Source organism: Gobio gobio (assembly GCF_949357685.1).
Source record: "Gobio gobio genome assembly, chromosome: 11".
Lineage (NCBI taxonomy): Eukaryota > Metazoa > Chordata > Actinopteri > Cypriniformes > Gobionidae > Gobio > Gobio gobio.
The window spans coordinates 15594-24029 of record NC_137104.1 but is presented as its reverse complement, the minus strand read 5'-3'; positions in this window follow the sequence as shown (position 1 = coordinate 24029).

Here is an 8436-nt window from a genome sequence, read left to right as displayed (position 1 = left end):
CATTTCCACTTTTATGTAATAGTATACACTGTCGTAATTTTGAATTTTTGTCCACTTTGACTTTATGTAATAATTGAATTTTTTCCGCTTTTATGTAATAGTATCTACTTTGTAATTATGAATTTTTGTCAATAATGACTTTATGTAATAAATGCGTCATTTCCACATTTATGTAATAGTATACACTGTCGTAATTTTGAATTTTTGTCCACTTTGACTTTATGTAATAAATGAGTCATTTCCACTTTTATGTAATAGTATACACTGTTGTAATTATGAATTTTTGTCAACAAATGACTTTATGTAATAATTGAATAATTTCCACTTTTATGTAATAGTATACACTGTCGTAATTTTGAATTTTTGTCCACTTTGACTTTATGTAATAATTGAATAATTTCCACTTTTATGTAATAGTATACACTGTTGTAATTTTGAATTTTTGTAAAAATTGACTTTATGAAATAAATTAATCTTTTCCACTTTTATGTAATCGTATTATACACTGTCGTAATTTTGAATTTTTGTCCACTTTGACTTTATGTAATAATTGAATTTTTTCCGCTTTTATGTAATGGTATACACTTTGTAATTATGAATTTTTGTCAATAATGACTTTATGTAATAAATGAGTCATTTCCACATTTATGTAATAGTATACACTGTTGTAATTTTGAATCTTTGTCCACTTTGACTTTATGTAATAAATGAGTAATTTCCACTTTTATGTAATAGTATACACTGTTGTAATTATGAATTTTTGTCAACAAATGACTTTATGTAATAATTGAATAATTTCCACTTTTATGTAATAGTATACACTGTTGTAATTATGAGTTTTTGTCAACAATGACTTTATGTAATAATTGAATAATTTCCACATTAATGTAATAGTATACACTGTTGTAATTTAGAATTTTTGTAAAAAATGACTTTATGAAATAAATTAATCTTTTCCACTTTTATGTAATATTATACACTGTCGTAATTTTTTATTTTTGTTAAAATTGACTTTATGTAATAATTGAATCATTTCCGTTTTTATGTAATAGTATACACTGTTGTAATTATGATTTTTTTGTCAATAATGACTTTATATAATAATTGAATCATTTCCACTTTTATGTAATAGTATACACTGTCGTAATTTTGAATTTTTGTCCACTTTGACTTTATGTAATAATTGAATTTTTTCCGCTTTTATGTAATAGTATACACTTTGTAATTATGAATTTTTGTCAATAATGACTTTATATAATAATTGAATCATTTCCACTTTTATGTAATAGTATACACTGTCGTAATTTTGAATTTTTGTCCACTTTGACTTTATGTTATAAATGAGTCATTTCCACTTTTATGTAATAGTATACACTGTTGTAATTTTGAATTTTTGTAAAAAATGACTTTATGAAATAAATTAATCTTTTCCACTTTTATTTAATAGTATTATACACTGTCGTAATTTTTTATTTTTGTTCATTTTGACTTTATGTAATAATTGAATCATTTCCGTTTTTATGTAATAGTATACACTGTTGTAATTATGATTTTTTGTCAATAATGACTTTATATAATAATTGAATAATTTCCACTTTTATGTAATAGTATATACTGTCGTAATTTTGAATTTTTGTCCACTTTGACTTTATGTAATAATTGAATTTTTTCCGCTTTTATGTAATAGTATACACTTTGTAATTATGAATTTTTGTCAATAATGACTTTATGTAATAAATGAGTCATTTCCACATTTATGTAATAGTATACACTGTCGTAATTTTGAATTTTTGTCCACTTTGACTTTATGTAATAAATGAGTCATTTCCACTTTTATGTAATAGTATACACTGTTGTAATTATGAATTTTTGTCAACAAATGACTTTATGTAATAATTGAATCATTTCCACATTTATGTAATAGTATACACTGTTGTAATTTTGAATTTTTGTAAATAATGACTTTATGAAATAAATTAATCTTTTCCACTTTTATGTAATAGTATACACTGTCGTAATTTTTAATTTTTGTTCATTTTAACTTCATGTAATAATTGAATCATTTCCGCTTTTATGTAATAGTATACACTGTTGTAATTATGAATTTTTGTCAATAATGACTTTATAGAATAATTGAATCATTTCCACTTTTATGTAATAGAATACACTGTCGTAATTTTGAAATTTTGTCCACTTTGACTTTATGTAATAATTGAATAATTTCCACTTTTATGTAATAGTATACACTGTCATAATTTTGAATTTTTGTCAATAATGACTTTATGTAATAATTAAATCATAGCCACTTTTATGTAATAGTATACACTGTCGTAATTTTAAATTTTTGTCCATTTTGACTTTATGTAATAAATTAATCTTTTCCACTTTTATATAATAGTATACACTGTCGTAATTTTGAATTTTTGTCCACTTTGACTTTATGTAATAATTGGATAATTTCCACTTTTATGTAATAGAATACACTGTTGTAATTTTGAATTTTTGTAAATAATGACTTCATGAAATAAATTAATCTTTTCCACTTTTATGTAATAGTATACACTGTCGTAATTTTGAATTTTTGTCCACTTTGACTTTATGTAATAAATGAGTCATTTCCACTTTTATGTAATAGTATACACTGTTGTAATTATGAATTTTTGTCAACAAATGACTTTATGTAATAATTGAATCATTTCCACATTTATGTAATAGTATACACTGTTGTAATTTTGAATTTTTGTAAATAATGACTTGATGAAATAAATTAATCTTTTCCACTTTTATGTAATAGTATACACTGTCGTAATTTTTTATTTTTGTTCATTTTAACTTCATGTAATAATTGAATCATTTCCGCTTTTATGTAATAGTATACACTGTTGTAATTATGAATTTTTGTCAATAATGACTTTATAGAATAATTGAATCATTTCCACTTTTATGTAATAGAATACACTGTCGTAATTTTGAAATTTTGTCCACTTTGACTTTATGTAATAATTGAATTATTTCCACTTTTATGTAATAGTATACACTGTCGTAATTTTGAATTTTTGTCAATAATGACTTTATGTAATAATTAAATCATAGCCACTTTTATGTAATAGTATACACTGTCGTAATTTAAAATTTTTGTCCATTTTGACTTTATGTAATAAATTAATCTTTTCCACTTTTATATAATAGTATACACTGTCGTAATTTTGAATTTTTGTCCACTTTGACTTTATGTAATAATTGGATAATTTCCACTTTTATGTAATAGAATACACTGTTGTAATTTTGAATTTTTGTAAATAATGACTTCATGAAATAAATTAATCTTTTCCACTTTTATGTAATAGTATACACTGTCGTAATTTTGAATTTTTGTCCACTTTGACTTTATGTAATAAATGAGTCATTTCCACTTTTATGTAATAGTATACACTGTTGTAATTATGAATTTTTGTCAACAAATGACTTTATGTAATAATTGAATCATTTCCACATTTATGTAATAGTATACACTGTTGTAATTTTGAATTTTTGTAAATAATGACTTTATGAAATAAATTAATCTTTTCCACTTTTATGTAATAGTATACACTGTCGTAATTTTTAATTTTTGTTCATTTTTACTTTATGTAATAAATGAATCATTTCTGCTTTTATGTAATAGTATACACTTTTGTAATTATGAATTTTTGTCAATAATGACTTTATATAATAATTGAATCATTTCCACTTTTATATAATAGAATACACTGTCGTAATTTTGAAATTTTGTCCACTTTGACTTTATGTAATAATTGAATAATTTCCACTTTTATGTAATAGTATACACTGTCGTAATTTTGAATTTTTGTCAATAATGACTTTATGTAATAATTAAATCATAGCCACTTTTATGTAATAGTATACACTGTCGTAATTTTAAATTTTTGTCCATTTTGACTTTATGTAATAAATTAATCTTTTCCACTTTTATATAATAGTATACACTGTCGTAATTTTGAATTTTTGTCCACTTTGACTTTATGTAATAATTGGATAATTTCCACTTTTATGTAATAGAATACACTGTTGTAATTTTGAATTTTTGTAAATAATGACTTCATGAAATAAATTAATCTTTTCCACTTTTATGTAATAGTATACACTGTCGTAATTTTGAATTTTTGTCAATAATGACTTTATGTAATAATTGAATCATTTCCACATTTATGTAAAAGTATACACTGTAGTAATTTAGAATTTTGTTCAATAATGACTTTATGTAATAATTGAATCATTTCCACATTTATGTAATAATATACACTGTAGTTATTATTAGATATTATCATATAGAGACTGTCTGTTCCCCGAATTAGTAAATACAAAAAAACATCAAAACCATTCAACAGTAAAAATTTAATTGATGTCCAACAAATAAACAAAAGATATAATACAGATGAACAATTGATAAAGCTTGGGTTGCTGAATATAAGATCCCTTTCCCCAAAAGCGCTTATTGTTAATGATATTATTACAGATAATAATCTAGATGTGCTCTGTTTGACAGAAACCTGGCTAAAACCTGACGACTACATTACCTTAAATGAGTCCACCCCCCAAGATTATTGTTATAAACATGAGCCGCATCTGAAAGGTAAAGGGGGAGGGGTTGTTGTAATTTCTAACCCTATCTTCAGTATTACTCAGAAGTCTAGTTTCAAATATAATTCCTTCGAAGTTTTGGTGCTTTATGTAACGCTATGTAGTGTACATGATAAAACTCGTTCAACATTTGTGTTAGCTACTGTATACAGGCCACCAGGGCATAATACAGACTTTATCAAAGAATTTGCTAATTTTCTATCAGAGTTAGTACTGGCCGTAGATAAAGTACTAATTGTTGGTGATTTTAATATCCATGTTGACAACGGAAAAGACGTATTGGGATTAGCATTTAAAGACACACTAAACTCTATTGGAGTTAGGCAACACGTGTCAGGAGCCACTCATCACCATAATCATACTTTAGACCTAATATTGTCACATGGAATAAATGTTGATGCCGTTGAAATTCTGCAGCAGAGCGCTGACATCTCAGATCATTACTTAGTATCATGTATACTTAATTTAGCTAAGGTTGCAAAGCCTCCCCCTCGCTTCAAAAATGGCAGGACAATCACTGCCGCTACTAAATGTGGCAGGTCTAGGAATCACCTCCTTTCCAGCTGCATGTAATTATTCCGCTCATTGATTGTCCTATCACTGTGCAGTGGACAGGTATAAATTTGGCCGTCAGGTTGTATGGCGTCACGAGTCACGTCCCCTTGCTCTGCGTCATTTCTAGTCGCCGGTCAGGTATGTTTGGTGATGTTGGCTAACTGTTAGTAGTGCGCTGTTTCATATTAGTATTATTCTTGTTTAGAGCTGTAGCTTGGGACAAACCTTGCGGCTGGTGCTTGGTTGATGTGCGCGATTGACAAGATTTTCTCACTGAGGAAGGGTACTCCGGGAGAACCCACCTGCCCGGACGGGACCTTCCCCGCGGGCTACATGCGGGATTCCTGGAACAACTGGCAAGTCCTGTGCCTGGAAGTCCTGTCCGTGGAGGACATTGAGGATTTATTCATAATTGGCATTATGATAGTGGGGTTCCTATTTCTCGGCCTTGGGATTGCCCTGACCTATCGAAAAATTGGTAAGACAGCTGCCAGTAAATTCACCCAGTCGCTGTCTGTGGAAATTAAAGAGTGCTTCGTGGATGTGTGTGACCGACTGAAGGTAATAGATCAAAGAGTGACATTGATTGAGGAGCTGTATCGTAACATCTCAGCCCGGACTGCGGAGACGCAGGGAAGAGTGGGCTCCATCGGGGGTCAGGCTAGTGAACTGCTACGCAGTATGTCTGGTCTGACCATGAAATTGGATGAAATGTCCAGGTCCATTCATGAACTGGACGCTCGCCACTGACGCTGAGGATCAGAACGGATTGATTGATTATGGTCTGGGAAATTACAGAAGATCAGCTAAATGGATTAAGATATTTTCCCTCATCCCAACGTCCAGCCTGTCCCTATCTCTCGGTTGGGAGGTCAGCTTGACAGCTGGGTCCTGCTATCTTACTTTCGTTCCCTGTGCACGGCCATATCTCCTTTCAAGGACAAGCCACAGAACTGAACTTTGAAAACATCTTAAGTTATGGCTAACATTCTCACACAACACAGGAAGCTTCAAGACTCTTACTCGCATCACACACACCTCACCCCATCCCTGCCCCCCATCCAACCGTCTGCCTCCCCTTTCCTCCTTCCTATCTCCCTTACTATTCCCAACAAAAAATACCATCACGTGACCACTTGTACTGTGTGTACTATGTATGTAATGTTTGCATGTATGCTTAGCAATCTGCATTTCTTTATTTCTGGAGAGCGTGTGGCGGCGCTTTAAATAGCTGCGGCTCGGAGGCTTGCTCCAAACTTCATTTCGTTGCATTGTACTTGTACATGTGTAATGACAATAAACTTGAATCTCATCTCATCTCTCATCTCATGTGGTTCCTTGTGCAGTTCAATACATGCGGTTTCCTGACGCTACAGACTTGTCTCCCGTTGTGTGCTGTATTACCATGAAGTGAGCTCACGGATGCACGCATACGGTATGTGGTTTTAAAGTTTGTTAGTGTTTATTTATAAAAGAGTGTGTTTTATGTTATTGTTAATTGTATTATAGATTGCGCTGCTGCGTATCAGCGGTTCCTTGGTCCCCCCCTGTGCACGGATTTGACGCGGATTGATAGAACGAGCCTGCAGCTTTCTGGTTCACCTGTGCACTTAATGGTAACGTGTGCTAGACATCTGATTCTACCGATTTGTAGCGATATGTGCTGAAAGTGACAATAAGCTGGCACTTGGGTTGGGCTGTCTGATCTGTTTTTATATTTTAAATTTACAGGTAGACTTGCGCCTATGGGCCATTAAATCTCGTGCTGTCGGGGCTTCGTGGGAATTATCATCCAGGGGCGCTGTTGCTTTGCCTGTCATTTTATACATTTGTTGTGTTTTTCTTTGGTTTTGTTGTTTTTCTTCTGTTGTTGTATGTTGGTTGTAAAATATTTGTTCTTATTTCTTTTGTTTAATGTTCTTGGTTAATTTATTTTTTGATATAACTTTCTTATAATTCTTTATTGTATATTAAGTTATTTTGTGTATGATGTGTTGTATTTATGGGTGAAAGGCATGTGAAAAATAGTCCAACTCCGTGGTACAACGAGCACACCGGGCCCTTAAAACAGCAGCCAGAAAAATGGAGCGCAGCTGGAAGAAAACAAAATTAGAGGTATTTCGTAATTCGTGGAAAGAGCACATGATCACATACAGAAAGGCCGTAAAAACTACTAGATCTGCTTATTTCTCAACTCTCTTGGAAGAAAACAAACACTACCCAAGGTATTTATTCGATACAGTGGCTAAATTAACCAAAAATAAAGCTTCAACTTCTGATGTTTGTAAACAGCACAGCAGTAATAACTTTATGAACTTCTTCACATGTAAGATTGATAATATTAGGATTTTTTTTAACCATGCAGCCGTCTATTACAGTATCACATCAGACAGAGTATTGTAGTGTCACTGAGGAAAAATTACACTCATTCACTGCTATAGGAGAAGAAAAATTGGCTAAACTCGTTAAATCATCAAAATCAACAACATGTATGCTCGACCCTGTACCAACTAGGCTATTAAAAGAGATGCTACCAGAGGTCAGGGTTAGGGTTAGGGTTAGGGTTAGGGTTAGGGTTAGGTAATAGGCACTTTTGCGATCTTGAGCCCCCCTGAGTTGAGCCCCCCCCAGTAACTCCGCCCCCTTTGGTCCTAGGGGGAGGAGAATTTGCCTGTATACTAATTGTGCCACGCCCAGTCGATTGGGCGTGGTCTCATCCCTCTAGCCCCTCCCATTTTTGAGTTATGGAGTTGAGCCCCCAGTTGAGCCCCCCCTTCTAACTCCGCCCCCTTTGGTCCTATGGGGCGGATACTTCGCCTGTATACTAATTTGGCCATGCCCAGTCGATTGGGCGTGGTCCCATCCCTCTATCTCCTCCCCTTTTTGAGTTATGGAGTTGAGCCCCCCATATATATATATATATATAGGACGTGGGTGGACCTTAGGTGGGTGGGACTTGTGTTTGACTTGGGTGGGACTTAGGTGGGTGGGACTTGTGTTTGACTTGGGTGGGACTTGTGTTTGACTTGGGTGGGACTTTTGTTTGACTTGGGTGGGACTTAGGTGAGTGGGACTTGTGTTTGACTTGGGTGGGACTTAGGTGGGTGGGACTTGTGTTTGACTTGGGTGGGACTTAGTTGGGTGAGACTTGTGTTTGACTTGGGTGGGACTTAAGTGGGTGGGACTTGTGGGTTAGGGTTAGGGTTAGGGGAAATCGATCCAAGATCCGATCCCCGAAGG